Genomic DNA, 17,090 nt, shown 5'->3' on the forward strand with positions numbered 1-17,090 from the left:
TATTTATTTGTTTTCTTGTATTCAAGTCAGTCAATACTGAACATTTCAACAAAACATTCATATGAAAACATTTTCCAGTTATCATACAGTATTACTGAATGTACCATTGTACTGTAAGCTAACAGTAACATAAAGTATCCAGTTCACAACTGAAAAAAGAGATCCTAGCTGGATCTGGCCACAGGGCCTAGTCAACATCATAGGCTATGTTTTCATTTGCAAGGCAATGTGGGAAGGATCTTCTGGAGTGGTGAATCCACTCCTGTATTGATGCTGCATCAATATGGTCACAGGCTTCCTCCATAGCTTGAATGAGGGTCATCTGGACATACAGCTGGAGATCTTACACCTTCCACCGCCATGCTGAGAAGAACTCCTCAATGGGGTTTAGGAAGGGGGAGTATGGTGGAAGGTATTAGACTGTAAATTGTGGCTGTTGATGAAACCAGGTTTGGACCTCAGCAGAATGATGAAAACATAAATTGTCCCAGACAACAATGTATCGGATCTGGTCCCTTTGGTTTGCTGTTGTGATAATATTGTATAATCTGTTCAAAAATGTAAGAAGGTCAGTGTTGTAAGGACCTATGTTGGCATGGTGGTGGAGGACCCCATTCTGTGAAATGGCAGCACAAAGGGTAACGTTACCCCCACGTTGCCCAGGTACATTGACAATACAGTGTACCCCTGTGGCCAATAATGTGTCTTCCTGTTCTTCTCACTGCTCTCAGGTTAAGTCCAGCCTCATCAGTCTATATAAACTCATGTCATACTTCCTCCGCATCCATTTGCAAAATTCTTTGAAATACAGTAAAATTACGGGCTATTGTTGACAGAGAGACTTGTTGGACATTATTGAAAATTGTGTGGTCATTGACAATATGGGTTTGAATTTCTCTAAGTCTGATTGCATTATTGGCCAAAACAAGGTTTATGATCTCTCTCTCTCTCTTGCTGCTGTGTGAATATGGGGCCCCTCCCTCCTTGGTGTTCTCCACGTTCAGTCCTATGTTGGCCAAACAAACTGTAACTAACTGTAAAAAGATAAAGGAATAGATCCCAAAACTGTTGATATACATAGTATATGCAGTAAGCTATGGATTTTTTGTTGCCAGAAGATAGGTTTCTCACCTGTGCTCTTGACGAAATGTCCAAACTACTGATGCCACCGTGTACCTGCTTCGGTTAGGCTGTACATTCAGTCCAGCCTCCCTCAGTGTTAGTCTGTTATTTAGCTGGTTTATTGCATGGTCCACAAGTGTAGCATGAATTTCATTAGACAGATTTGGTTGACTTCTTCTTTGTGCCTGTCCAACACCTCCAGGACTTTCCCTCTGCCTTTTCCTCTGTCTCTTCCTCTACCTTGGACTCTTCCTCCAACTTGTTCTATCTGGATTCCTCCTCACTCTTCCTCTAACACTGTCCATTTTTGTTGAAGGCAGGTGACCTGTTGCCTTTTTATAGTGTTGATTGGTGTGTCCATAATTTTGCACCTGTGAGTGTGCACACCTGGTGGCTGTGTTTAACCAATTGGTTCATGGGTGTGTTCATTTGAAAGCCTTTGCTTTAATATTGCAAGGAAGTGACATCATGATCTATTTCTGTGTCAAATGTATACAAGTGTTAGATTTCATGATTTTGAGTAGAAAGTTTGGTTTTGACCCTGGAAGTTTGGGGAGTTGAGTGTGCATTTCCGAAACTGTGTTTAGTGTTTTGGGAAATGGAGCTTATTTTCAAGAAATGTGTCTAAGCAATCAAAAAAAACCATAATAACGAAATCTCTTGATCTGATATGGACAGATGCCGTCAATGATATACAAATTATGAAGATTGAGGACATCGCTTTATGACAGATTTATGTGCATTTTTTTCTTCTGGTGTCACCTCTTGATGTTAATGAGATATGTTTCTTCAGTTGTATCACGGATTATATGTGATTTTCTAGTTGGAGGTCTGTAACCTCTACCTTGAACTAGTTTGGGAGTCATATGCATTGGGGACTCAATGTTCCTTTCACTAGAACTTGAGTGAACTGCAATAAAAGGAAGTTCAGCTGTCAGTTGGCTGATGGCTTGATTAAATTTCAGTGTTGTGGTAGTGGTTAGAAATACTGTACATGGTACATCTCATTCTATATTAAGGTCTTGAAAACCATTACTATAGCCCAATTGCTGGGATCAAAGTCATGTGCTGTTATCTTCAATGGGCTAGATAGAGTAGCGTCTGCCTGTAGATATTGTGGCGGATGGCCAGAACCCTTACCCAGCTGGGATGCCTTGACTTTTGGAAGGACCGGGGTAGAGAGTATTTCCAGGAACAGTTTCTCCCCCAGACTGAAAGAGAGCATCCTACTTGGTTTCCAGGTGAACTGGAAGTGCTGCCGGAAGAAACTCGTTGGGTATCTGGAGTTCTTCTGGGTGCCCTATAAACAGGAACCAGTCGCTAGAGGTTATCAGCCAAAGTTGGGTGGAAGAGGGCAAAGCCTGTAGGATGAACTGAAGGTGATGGCTGTCACACACACGTTTTGGGGACAACCAACGGGCCTGAATAAATGTAGTTCCATGCTGGACCAGGGGTTGGCAAAGTGCGCTAATTCTCTCTTTCAATTTCTTACAGACCATTCTCGGGAAATCCCGCCCTGTTTTGGGGTAGCCAATGCAGTCACTTCTGGTTCCGGTCCTGATCACATCACTTCTCCTGTGAGGGTTTAAAAGCCGCCATCTTAAAGATGATACTCAGTTCTGTTTTGGACTCAGTTGTATGAACATGTCTTTGTCTTTTGACAGATTTTGCAGCTGGGAAATATTATACGGATGGCTGCCCCAAACCTTCCCAATGTCTCTTGGTTACTCTTGTGATGCGGCGAAAAGACCATTCTTACCTTGTGCACTGTGTTGTACTGTGGGAAGCAGAGAAAAGCGCCCACCAGTTGTAAATAAACCATGTGCTGTGTGGACTAGAATTAAAGTCCTACCTGTCTCTGTTGGGGTTGGGGTGGCTGTACGTTCCCGGGCATCACAATATAAAGATTTAAAATTTGTGCTCATTATTGTCATGATTTGGTTTGCTGTTGGTTCTTTGAGCTCATTTGGATAGTTAAGTGGTACAATCATGTACATTTTGAAGTGGAGGTTTTTGAGGTCAAGGATGCCATTCCTGACATTACAATTTTCCCAATAATATAGGTGTGGTGTATTTTTTTTTTGTAACTTTTCCATGCCATTTTTTTTAGATCCTATGATTGTTACCATTTTTGGTATCCGATGTTAGATCTAGTATCACCTCACAGGCTGTGAACTGCTCGTAATCAGCACAACAGAATAGTTTGTTTGGAGGTTCTCTTCCTTATCCAATCTGCATATATCAAAAAATCTTAAAAGACTTTTGCTAAAATTCTTCTTGCAAATAACTTTTGCTTTTGACATCTTTGTTTTTACCTTTTGTGCATGAATTTTGTCTCATGTTTTGATTTTGGTTGCTATTTCCTGAACTTCCAGCTTTGACCTCTTTTTGTTGCCTTCAGATGCATCTCCCAATTTTGCTCAAAAGTTCAACTTCCAGTTTGCTGTAAGAAAAAATAATAGTCAGTATTCCAACATTTCATCAGTAATTGCTGAAAGTATTTAAAGATCCTATAGGAACAGGGAAGATGTTGGCTGTTGTTTTGGTCCTCCTATTAATATCTCATGAGGTGTTAGGCCTGTATTGTTGGGGGTGCTTCTTACTGACATTAATGCAAGTGGTAAAACAAATGATCAAAATAAACTCTACAAGTGGTGAGCACAATGTACAAGTTTTCTTTAAGTTTTTCTTCTGATTCTTCAATAAAAACTTAACCATTGTATCTGCTTTCACTGTTGCTGAGGCCCCTACTCATTTGAAAAGCCTACATTTGAAAACCAGTAAATACTCATAGTATAAAATTAAGTCAACCTGAATATATACTAAGGTAAGAGACATCTAGGTGGTCTCATAATATTCAAACTATTGGCCCATAACCTTTCCAGCTATGAAGGTGATCTGCTTAACTAATCTCCATTTACTGAAACAAAAGATCAATCATCCCACCCCTCGTGAATTTCTAATTGGTTTTAGAAAAGAAATAAAGAAGCAAAAATATGCTCCATATTCCATTATTTCACTATGTACAGAATGTTGTTCAGATACAGTATGTGCACATTTCTTTTTGAGAGAATTTGTCTCCTTTGTATTTTAATTATCAAAAGAAAAAAATCCTTATAACTTGGTTAGAGATTTAAAGGAAGATATTGCACATTGTCACACACGTGCGAGTAGGAGGCAGCTAAAGGGCCTGAGTAATTGTAATAAAACATACGACCAGGGGGCGGCGGATTGCGCTGACTGTCTTTCTCCGTTCCCTACAGACCTTTCCTGGGAAATCCTGCAAGGTTCAGAAGATGTCACTTCAGAAGCCGGCCCCTTTGATGACGTCACTTCCGAGGCCATCCCCTTTGATGACGTCACTTCCGAAGCCGGCCCCTTTGATGACATCACTTCTGGTTCCAGCCCCTTTGCTGACATCAGTTCCTCTCCAGACCTTTAAAGCCTCCATCTTGGGCTACTATAGCCAGTTCTGTTTTGGACTCTGTGATAAGCACATCATACTTTTGATTCATAAAACCCTTTTGCAGCTGGGAAAAATAATATACAGGTGGCTGCCCCAAACCTTTATAATGTCTTGGACTCGTATTTATGACAACATTTATAAATCTTTTCTTAAATAACCAAATGTGGAGACGTTTTCATTATACCAAAGTTTACACATATTTAAAACCAATTGTAATATTTTTCCCAACTTAATTTAGAGCCCTGCTAATTTTGTATTTCTAATATTATTTCTAATTTGTGTGTGCCAAATATATTTTCAGCAATTACTTAAACAATTTAAATGGTACCAACGTCATCTTAATATTATATTTCAAACATTGAAATCCCTTCTGCATTTCATTTCTCACGCATAATATTGAATTTTCAAACTCACTCAGCTTTCTTAATCATTTTTTGATTAGTTAAACTTCTAATTACTTACCACATTTTCCCTCACATAATTTCACCTTATAAAAAAAAAGCAAAATAGCATTTTTATATCTTTGATTCTTTTATTTTTCTCTCTGCATTTTTCACTTGTGCATTAAGATATTTCTGTTTATTTTAAGCACATAAGTATGCATCCATCAACCCCCCCAAACTTTACCATTAGTCAAATTCTGCTCTTCCCCGAATGCTTCATTGAGTACCAAAGAGATTATATGTGCAAACGGCTGTCTTCTTCAATTGCTCATTTTACTGGCCCCTTCATTCTGATTCAGTTTTAATCCCTACTAGCTTTGTGAACACCAATACAATTCAATTTTCTATTCCTGCATTTTTCTGATCACTGTAAAATTTTAAGTTGTTTTTTACCATTTTTAATTTAAACTATTCTTTCTCCATACTTTTAGAGCATAAAAGCAGTCAGTTAATCCAATTATCATTCTGACTGTCTGGTTAAATTAGAACCCATTATAATGTTGACTGAAGCTACACCTGCACAACATCCACTGTTTTCTCTTATATCATTTAAAAATGTACACATTACAGTAGTCTCCCTTTTCACATTTTGTCCAAACTTCCCCTGCATTTTTAATGCCCATAAACAGAGACTTTTGGTTTACCGCTTACTTATTTTCTTCAGGGATAACTGTACTCCCCAGGGGCCTCATGTATAAACGGTGCGTACGCACAGAAATATTGCGTAAGAACTTTTCCATGTTCAAATCACGATGTATAAAACCTACACTTGGCGTAAAGCCACGCACTTTTCCACGGTACCTCATGCCTTGTCGTACGCAAGTTCTCCGCTCGGTTTTGCAGATTGGCGGCACCCAGCGTCAAAGCAGTGCTACTGTTCCTGTGTGATTGCTCCTTATTTTCATGACGCGGCTTTATAAATACACCGAAACTAACTGCATATTGTTTATTAGTGTAATGCATCTGATTGTAATTAACTTGTAACAATATAATGGTCCAGGGAACAGCCATAGTATTCCAAATACCATAACTGATTTAGCGTTGTTACTCTCACTGCACCTTCCTCTTCTTATTTTTCTTCTTCTTCTTTCAGCTCCTCCCGTTAGGAGTTGCCACAGCTGATCATCTTTTTCCATATTACTCTTACTGCACGACTCGGAGTATTTATATCACTGTATCTGAGTGTGAATCACAGCAGCAGCTGATCGGAAAGAGAATTATCAGTATACAGCTTCATGGACACGCTGTCTCAGCCACTGCAAAACGTTTTAAAGCCTTTCCTGTACGGACCTCGCGGTTCAGAAACAGTCTCATCCCAAGAACTTTAAATGCACTCAATCAATTGCACCTTGTAGAACTGTTTGTACTTATAAATACAATCACCCCACTGTTAACTTGCACTAATTATAATATCGCACAACCTGAGCCACTTTATAAAGCGCGTATTTACATATGATGACGATATCATTTTTAAGATGAAATGCAGCAAAATATGTTTATTAAATTATACAGATAAAACTTTAACTTCATTTAAATAATCTATATTCTTCACTGGGAGTGTCGTTAAGGATAGAATAATTAAACATGTACTACGAAGATATTTCAATGTTCTTTAAACGTTTTGAAGAATCGGCGCTAAGCTTACAGATGGCTTAAAGTCTATTACAGAGCTGTTTGTATGGCGATCGGTTACTTGGGGAAAGAAAAGCACTGACTGCAGTGACGGCTACGCCAATATATATTGAATATAAAACAGAAAGAAAAATAACAACACAGCTAAAAGCAGCGACAAATTTCGGCAAAAGTTAAATGCTTGTGTCATGAGCACGAGGCGGCTATGCAGTGTCCGCAACGGACGTAGCCATTCACTGTGCATAAGCTACCTTACTGACGGGTGGGCGAAGGAGCCACCGATTCTTCCTCTGCCCAGTGCCACCACAAGCCTAGAGCCGCCCCTGATTGTACTGCTGCAATAAATTATTTCATCGAAGTGAAACACATGTTTAATAACGTGCTTTAACTCCTATCATCATGAAAATGATATCACGTATACATCTCAGTATTTTAGTTATTCAGAGAACTGTAATATTACAAATGTAATTGATTCTGTGTCCAGTTGGAGGAAGAGAGCCGGTTTAAAAAGCAAGTAGTGATTCCCACACATAGGCACATAGAAGATCAAATACAAAACAAAGCATTTAACGTGCTACTTTAATTACGATGTGGTTTGAGAAACTGGTTAATTAAACGATTTTAAGATGAAGTTTATGATGTTCTACTTTAATGACAAAATAAACTACGTGATTAAAGTGGAAATGTCGAGATTGAAGTTGACATTTCGTGCTTTTTCCCCACTGTGTCCCTTTTTTCTTTCATATGATTTCATATGATTTCATATGACACTCAGACAGTGGGCTACAACTCGGCTTTTCACGGCGACTTTGATATGTGACTTCTTTTTTATTTCCGGCACTGTGCGATTTTGTGAATGTGAGCTTTCAACTTTCTCCAACACACTAAGTCACTCGATCAACTTCCTTTTGTTGATTATACTATGGTTTATTTGAACAAATAGTATGCTTTTCCTTTGCCTCCATTTGGTATTCGCTGAAATTCTTATATTTTCCCCCGTGCTTTTCCTATTGTCTTTTCACAGAAGGCTGCACTTAAGGGCGATTTATATTGATTTGCATATTCAAATAGGCGTAATTCTGGGAGGATTTGGGGCGTTACATAATGCGCATACACGAGCGTTAGTTTTCACGCTGATCGGGATTTATGTAGCGGAAGAACGTGGAAGTTAAGTTACACTTTAAATAATGGATTATTGATAATTTTCATACAACAACAATATGCAAAGTACATTGGAATATTGGCAACCATACAACCTGATAAATGTTGATGTGTAGTTTCAGGCAGCACAGAGACTTGTTAGTTACTTAAAATGTCTTTAGTTAAGTCCTCATTTTTGGTCAGCTTCAGGCTTTATGCCTGTCTCAATATGGCTGCTGAGCTGTGCTCTTCATTGTGTTGTCCTTTTCAGTTCATGGTGTGAAATGCTCCTTCATCATTTGGTTAAAGAGATAGGGAGGGGTAAAGCAAGCAAATTTATATATTTTCTGTCCAACCCCTACAGCGAATAAGGCATCATGGTACTTTAAGGCTTCTGATACAAGCCAATTCCAAATAGCCATACTTCAGACCAGTGAGGCAGAGAATACCTTCACACCTGCCCCCAAGACCATGTGTTATGGTGAAGCTTGCCAACTAGGCAGTCTGGCTTTTCTGTGGGGGTTGACTGAGAGAGCCCTGCAAAGAAACATTTGCCAAACTTATTTGATGCACTTCCCTCAACCCTGTCGTAAAATTCACTATCCTGACTTAGCCCTAGGGGGTACACGTGAATGCTTATTACATTGCTTTGCCTAAGTTACAAATAAAGACATAAAAAATATTTATCAACTTATATGCAAAATTTCTCACCACAACACCACTTCAATGACTTTTAATTTAAATCCAGCTTCAAATTTTCTTCTGATTGAACGTTCCATCGCAGATAAGAGATGCTCTTACGATAAAGGTGTATGAGCGTGTGAGATACAAAAAACACAAAACAGTGCAAACGTCACTTTGGAATAGTTTGGGTATTACCGTGTGGTCACATAGGCACAATACATAGACAAAAATAGCAGTGTGCTCAGTGGTTACTCTCTCAGTTTGGCATTAGCATATCATAATTTCCTGGACAAATAGTGTGAGTTTTCTGCATTTGACTTATACGACTGACATTATAAAATGCTGGAAATTATATGGTAAAATCAAGCCCTGACTTATTCTCGGGAGAACTTAAACACGAGTATATATGGTACTTATCATAGACACAAACAATGTACAATGTCTTAGACATATCTCAGACCTAAATATTATTTTTGGTCTCCAAGAAACTCAAATATCAAAAGGCTTCACATCTTTGGCTATAGGTAATTTATCAATCAAAGGATGTCTTCCTTTACATACTGTTCACTATTGGATAGAGTTCTCATCCTCAGCCCGATAAAACCTCACACTTTGGATCATATGGCATGTCCTAACTGCTCCAGGTGCTCTAAATATTTAACTTATTACTTCAGTCACTCTAGATATAAAGACAAAGTATATAAAGTTAAACGTACAGTAAGGTGGTATTTATTAAAGAACAATATGTGGACATCAATATAGATTTCCATACTGGATCGGTCGAGTCTCGGGTTAACAACGACTACCACCAGTACTGTTAGCCAACAGGGTGCTGGCGGAAATTGGGCTACTGTTGGATGAAGAAGGAGAAGAAGAGGGGAAGACATGTTTGGAGAAAGAGGAGAAGAGGAAGGTAAAGAGAGTGAAACTCTGGGTTGTGACAGATAGGGGGCGCTATCACTCCCTTGAACCCTTGTCCAAGACTCCAAACACCAGGAAAAAGTCCAATGGTTGACTTTATTTATACACAACAGTGCAAAAAGCACCCTCTCCTCCACAATACTCATTAAACACAATAATAATCACAATAAATCAATTCACCACTCCCAGACATGTTGCCCTGCTACCACCCAGCTCAGCTCACCGTCTGGGAGCTACCACAGTCCTTTTATAGTCCGAGACCCAGAAGTGCTTCTGAACCCTCAGTCCATGTGACTTCTTAGCACTTCCGGGTCAGATCAAAACTCTTCTTTTTCTTCACCCTGGAAGCACGTCATTCCCCTTGTTCATATGACTCGGACGTACTTCCGGGCCGTAGGGCAAATAATATTCTTTGCTCCTCCCTGCAGCTCACTCTAGCGGCCCCTGTGGTATCCAGCAGGACTGTGGATGAAAACTCCATTGTCCATTATTCCCTGATGGTCTTCGGGGCACCTCCATGCTGCAGGAAGGGCTCCATCTGATGGCCTGGTGGTATTGGCCAGGATGACAAGCCGGCCATAGACCACAGGGTATGAACTTTGAAGTTGAAAGTATGACTGGTAAAGGGAAAGAGTTAGCCAATATGATGAAGAGAAAGAATGTTGATATAGTATATTGTGCGTGCAAGAGACTAAATGGAAGGGGAATAAGGCCAGGTGGATTGGAGGTGGATTCAAATTGTTCTATCATGGTGTGGATGAGAGGAGAAATGGGGTAGGGGTTATTCTGAAGGAACAGTATATCAAGAGTGTTTTGGAGGTGAAAAGAGTGTCAGACAGAGTAATGATTATAAAGCTGGAGATTGGAGGTATGACGATGAAGGTTGTTAATGCATATGCCCTGTAAGTTGGGTGCGCCATGGATGAGAAAAAACATTTCTCGATTGAGTTAGAAGAAGTGAAGGAGAGTGTACCCAAGGGACAGAAAGTGGTGATTAGAGCGGATTTCAATGGACATGTTGGTGAAGGGAACAGAGGCGACAAGGAGGTGTTGGGTTGGTATGGTGTCAAGGAGAGGAATGAAGAAGGTCATATGATTTTGCAAAAAGGATGGGCACGGCTGTGGTGAATACTTATTTTAATAAGACAGAGGAACATAGGGTGATGTACAAGAGTGGAGGAAGATACACACTGGTAGATTATATCCTATGCAGAAGAGTCAATCTGAAGGAGATTAAAGACTCCAGAGTGGTAGCAGGGGAAAGTGTAGTTAGACAGCATAGGATGGTGGTCTGTAGGATAACATTGGAGATCAAGAAGAGGAGGAGAGTGAGGGCACAGCCAAGGATCAAATGGTGGAAGTTGAAAAAGGAATACTGAAAGGTTGAGTTTAGGGAGGAGGTAAGACAGGCATGGGTGCCAATGAAGAGTTACCACACAGCTGGGCAACTGCAGCAGAAGTAGTAAGGGTGACAGAAATAAGGATGATTGGCATGACATCTGGACAGAGGAACTGAGGAAAAGGATACTTTGTGGTGGAATGGGGGAGTACAGGACAGTATACAGAGGAAGATGATGGTTAAGAATAAGTGGGATAGTCAGAAAGATGCAGAAAGTAGACAAGAGTACAAGGAGATAAGGCACAAGGTGAAGAGAGAGACGGTGAAGGCTAAAAAAAAGGCGTATGATGAGTTGTATGAGAGGTTGGACACTATTGGAGGGAGAAAATGACCTGTACTGATTGGCTAGACAGAGGAACCAAGCTGGGCAAGATGTGCAGGAGGTTAGGGTCATAAAGAATAAAGATGGAAACATACTCACAAGTGAGGAGTGTTGAGAAGATGGAAAGAGTACTTAGAGGCTGATGAATGAAGAGAATGAGAGGGAGAGAAAGTTGGATGATATGGAGATAGTGAATCAGGAACTGCAGTGGATTAGCAAGGGGGAAGTAAGGACAGCTATGAAAAGAATGACCGTTGTTCCAGTTGACATACCTGTGGAAGCATGGAGGTGTTTAGGAGAGATGGCAGTGGAGTTTTTAACCAGATTGTTTAATGGAATCTTGGAAAGTGAGAAGATGCCTGAGGAGTGGAGAAGAAGTGTACTGGTACCAATTTTTAATAATAAGGGGGATGTGCAGTGCTGTAGTAACTACAGGGGGATAAAACTGATGAACCACAGCATGAAGTTATGGGAAAGAGTAGTGGAAGCTAGGTTAAGAAGGGAGGTGATGATTAGTGAGAAGCAGTATAGTTAAGAAAGAGCACAACAGATGCAATGTTTATTCTGAGGCTGTTGATGGAGAAGTATAGAGAAGGCCAGAAGGAGTTGCAATTTGTCTTTCTGTACCTGGAGAAAGTATATGACAGGGTGCCTTAAGAGGAGCTGTGGTATTGTATGAGGAAGTCGGGAGTGGCAGAGAAGTATATAAGAGTTGTACAGGATATGTACCAGAGAAGTGTGACAGTGGTGGGGTCTGCGGTAGGAGTGACGGATGCATTCAACATGGAGGTGGGATTACATCAGGGATTGGCTCTGAGCCCTTTCTCATTTGCAATGTTGATGGACAGGTTGACAGGCAAGATTAGCCAGGAGTCCCCTTGGACTATTATGTTTGCTGATGACTTTGTGATCTGTAGTAAGAGTAGAGGGCAGGTTGAAGAGACCCTGGAGAGGTGAAGATATGCTCTAGAGAGGAGATGAATGAAGGTCAGTAGGAACAAGACAGAATACATGTGTTTGAATGAGAGGGAGGTTAGTGGAATAGAGACAATGCAGGGAGTGGAATTGGTGAAGGTGGATGAGTTTAAATACTTGGGATCAACAGTACTGAGTAACATGGTTTGTGGAAGAGAGGTGAAAAAGAGAGTGCAGGCAGGGTGGAATGGGTGGAGAAGAGTGTCAGGATTAATTTGTGACAGAGGGTTATCAGCAAGAGTAAAAGGGAGGATCTACAGGATAGTAGTGAGACTAGCTTTGTTATATGGGTTGGAGACGGTAGCACTGACCAGAAAGCAGCAGACGGAGCTGGAGGTGGCAGAGTTAAAGATGCTAAGATTTGCATTGGGTGTGATGAGGATCGACAGGATAAGAAATGAGTACATTAGAGGGTCGGCTCAGGTTGGACGGTTGGGAGACAAAGTCAGAAAGGTGAGATTGCATTGGTTTGGACATGTGCAGAGGAGAGATGCTGGGTATATTCGGAAAAGGATGTTAAAGATAGAGCTGCCAGGAAAGAGGAAAAGATGAAGGCCTAAAAGAAGGTTTATGGATGTGGTGAGAGAGGACATGAAGGTGATGGGTGTGACAGAGCAAGATGTAAAGGACAGGAAGATATGGAACAAGATGATATGCTGTGGCAACCCCTAATGGGAGCAGTCAAAAGAAGAAGAATAATGCCAGTAAAGAAAAGCATAAAAGAAAATGTAGGTAGCAAAGTCTGGATATTTAAAGACTTTAGAAAAAGCTTACAAAAAAAGTTACAGATGTCCAAGATGAATGTCGTAGAGAGGCTTTTGATGTAACAATTGATGTTGTTCACGAAATGCTTTGGCTGATGATTAGATGAAAACAGTCACATGTCTCTTGCCCTCTCTTGATGTCTTTCTTTGGTCATCACAGTTTCTTCTTCTGACATTGCCCATTCTTTCTCGCTTAGACAAGTTGGATTTATTTTAAAATTTCTCATGGCATTCCAGGACATGTGATGTTACACAAATTTGATTGGCTGGCTGTCAATATGATAAATGACTTTGCTTCATGTCTTTGATCTTTTAAGTACGTAAGCATTTCTTCCTTTCCCCAGCTGTAAACCAATTTGGCAATTTCTAATCCTAGGGGTGCCCATCTCTTCACAGGTTATAAAGCAATCAATACAGCCTGAGGCATCATTCTGGTCTTCTACTTGTTTTGTTTGCACAAATGTTTTAAAAGTAAGGTACACTTCAGGAAGAGGAGATGGTTTGTTGTTAATTACCTCTTTATGTGTTAAGTTCACCCTGTCCATCTTGAGCAAAATATTTGTTTTAAAGTGATAAAATTCAGAAAGAAACAGAACTTTCCTGTTAACTGTCCTTGTAAGATAAACATCATTTTTGTTTGTCTGGGCAAAAAATAAAATAAAATGTAAAATTTTAAAATCCACAACCCTACAAATGCAGTCTCTAATTATGGTGTGATGTGTTTGTGATAATTAAGTACCTATTCTCTATTTTTATCTTTCTCATTATAATATTTCATTCCCTGATTGGTCACAATTAATGGAAGAAAACTATATTCCTACATAGTAGACATAATAGGGTTTGTCTCCATGGCACTTGTTGTGTTGCTTGTATAGTTTGAATGCTGCATACATACGCAAGATTCAGGTAATTTATTGGTCACCACAAATGCAATTGTTGCTACCTGATCTGCCGTGCCTACCCGATTTACATGCGCATGCGCACAAAGATAACCTGAGCCGCGTGCACATGTGCAGAGCTTTACTATTACAACACTGCCCGATCTGCACTTTTTTACTTTGCGACATGAGTCCCCATCCGATTTGTCTCGATCACGCGCTCTCTGCTTAATTAAAATTGATTTCACAATGCTGCCCGATTTGTTTTGCGCATGTTTAATGTTTTACGACACACGTCACTTGTCAGGTTTGACTTGTATTTGCGAGTCATTTTTGTGTTGCCGTTTATCTCCGTCTGTAAGTGGACTTCTTACTGGAAAAGATGGCAACTTTTTAATTTTATAACGTCATGGAAGATGTGTCGCCTGAAAAATTTAACTCCAGTCGAATGAAGAGTAAGCGAAATGAAATGCGACGTGTGTTTGTGAACTGTATAATGGATATGTACAGCTTTTTGTAAGTACATCATATTGATGGAAAAGGCAATAAGGGTTTACATTTTTACTTGCAATACAGTAATTTGTAATCTTGTGGTTTAAACATAAAAATCACAGCATTTTGCGTGTTTGGGTTAATGGATTAATGCATGTATGTCATTTATTTCGTAACACCCTATTAACATTTGATGGTGTGTTTCTTTTAACATGTATCCACATTTTTTATCTTGAAGAGCGAACGGCATGCTAATAATTAAGCAAAACAATGTCATCGAGGTGTCGAATTAGGAATAGAATTAGGAGATCACATCTGACACTTGTAAAGTGTGCCCTCCAAAGCAATCAGTATTTTTTTATTATGTTGGTATCAGATTACATCATTACAATAGTTTTTCCATAATAAAGTTAACAAAATATAAGATGAAGGCTAAATTACATACAAGAGTAGCAACAACTAAGTTATTACAAGAAAGCAGGATGCAGATAATAGCATTACAAATTGTTAATGGATTTCTTTAACCTTGTTTAGTAGAAAAAACTTCCATGCCTGAAAACAGGCAATTTTAAAATTTATATCCAAAGCCATCAGAGAAGTGTGGTGTGCATCTGATGTGGCACAGTGACAGGCTGGGCACCTGCTGTTGTCACGTGTTATAAGCTTTTAGAAGTTCACATACTGTACATTCATTTAACTGAATATAATGGCAAAGGCTTGTTCCTTAGAAATAACATTTCTTATTTCTGCAGTTACAAAAACAATGCCCCTTTATTGTATTTTTTCCTGACCCTACAGGATACCTGGTGGTAACCAGCCTTCTATGTGGCTGAACAGATGCCAGTGTACCTGAATTCTGAGACACAATTGGATGTTGTTTTCTTCTGCTTTTAAGATTCCCAATTCGAGATGATGTGCAGTTCATGTTAGATTTGCTATTTCTACAGGTAAGAGTACTGAGGATTCCAGTTTCAGAAGTAATTTGTGCACAATTCCTGCAAAGCCTCCCCATATTTATTATTTGATCTGTAATATTTTGCTGCCTTGAATACTGTAGTGTATGTTTACTCACTCTGTCCAGTAACTAACACGGCTTTTTAATTTTACACAGGAAAGCCTCAGAGTGTGAATCCTCGCAAACACAGAGACTGCGAAGCCTCAGTCCCAGCAGTAACTAAACAGGGATGTTGTTCTGTTTTGCAAAATAACATTTATTTTCTTAAGTTACTGTGCTTTTGTTGTCAGATTTTGAAAGAGCTGAGACTTAATTTTAACTTAAAACAAAACTAAGACAGGAGAGAAAAACAAAGATGTTTTCATGTAAGTAATGACACCTGAGCACAACACATTAGAAGTTCAGATATACAGAGATTATAACACAATGTTTACTGTATGCGTAATGTAAAAGAAAAAAAATGATGCTACATATAATGACAGTTAAGTTGGGGTTCTTTCAACAGCCAACAAAAAACCACAGTAATTTAAAAAATAGTATTAGTTAGACTTTACTCTAAGCAGAACTTTATCTATTGTGATGGTTTACTTTGGTAATAATTGATCTACAGGTGAACCAGGAAAGGAGGCAGAACAAGAAGTAAGGGTACACTTCATTAATATTTGAACTCCTTGAGTGAATATCTACTGTGTTTATGTTTTTAACAGTTACAGTGATGTGGAAGAGTCTGGCCACGTAATGGGGCAGCAGTTAAAGAAGAAGGAAGGAGAGATGTGTGCCCTGTTGAAGTAGCGGCTGCCCCTCCTGCCCGCACTTCTAGAATCCTCCATCTCAATCCCTGCTCTGATCTGCTGTGCCTTTTCCAAGTGATCTCTCATTACACTGGCTGCCTGTCTCACATAGAATTGATTTCAAGGTTCTATTAAATAATTAGAAGGCTTTGAGTATTTTAGATCCTGCCTGTATTTTGGAGTATCTGCTCCCAACATTTCTTTTCTCAAATGTTGCATTGCTTTTTATTCCAAGATCAACCATAAAAACTGGCAGCTTTCTGTACTCTGGAATGCTTTGCCAATAGAGAAGTGACAGGCTACAAATGTCAAGCATTTCGAAAAACTTCAAGCCCACTTTTCTAATTTGCCATTTTCTTAATTACTTGCATTGGTTGTAATAGATTAGAAATGGTACTGTGTACACTTTGTAAGCCCTGCACTGGGCACTATCCTCTGCTGTTTTTCTCTGTTGTCTTTTTCCCAGTATATTGCATTTGTGCCCCCCAACATCAACTCAAACTGCCTGTGATAGAAGAAAAGTTCACAAGATGTCCTGAAATGGAATTGTGATTGGAGTGAAACAGCCACAGTTATGTCTGCTGGGATGTTCAGAGTGGGCTGTGCGGGCCAGAGGTTTATTATCTCCAGTATCTTTGAAGGCTGAAAGTTTGTCTTTGTCCCTGGCCATTTGACCAGGCAGTGTATTTATTACAAAGGACAAGGACCCCTCCATTTGCTTCTTATTTACTTTTATAATGCCTTCAATTTTCTTTGTAACTGTATATTTTTGTAGAGCAATTTGAGCTACACTTGTAAGCAAAGGTGATATAAAAATATTATTAGTGAATAAATGTTAAGGGACAGATCATGAAAAATGTCAGTTTAAATAGAACACATTTTTATGGAATATTGCTGGATAACAACTTTTTGACTCTGAGTAGCATCTTGTTCATAAAGCTAAAATAGCATTTTTCCTTTTTTGACAAATTTAATGATTCACTTTTACTGTGTTCAAAACCTTGGCAAACTTTTTTTTAAATACTAAGGTAAAAATCTAAATATATTTGTGTTCTCCTTCCCTAATAATATTTAACACTCCCCTTGGCCATTTTAATTGTAGTTGT

At 39.3% G+C, this 17,090-nt stretch overlaps 1 long non-coding RNA gene across 1 annotated transcript in view; it reads left to right on the forward strand.

The window, feature by feature from the left end:
* Positions 1 to 16,078, forward strand: part of LOC120529476 — a 106,004-nt gene extending 89,926 nt beyond the window's left edge. The window contains exon 3 of the long non-coding RNA XR_005633754.1: positions 15,901 to 16,078. This is a non-coding gene — a long non-coding RNA (uncharacterized LOC120529476). The remainder of the gene's footprint in view (positions 1 to 15,900) is intronic.
* The last annotated feature ends 1,012 nt before the right edge of the window (positions 16,079 to 17,090 follow it).

Source organism: Polypterus senegalus, chromosome 5 (assembly GCF_016835505.1).
Source record: "Polypterus senegalus isolate Bchr_013 chromosome 5, ASM1683550v1, whole genome shotgun sequence".
NCBI lineage: Eukaryota > Metazoa > Chordata > Cladistia > Polypteriformes > Polypteridae > Polypterus > Polypterus senegalus.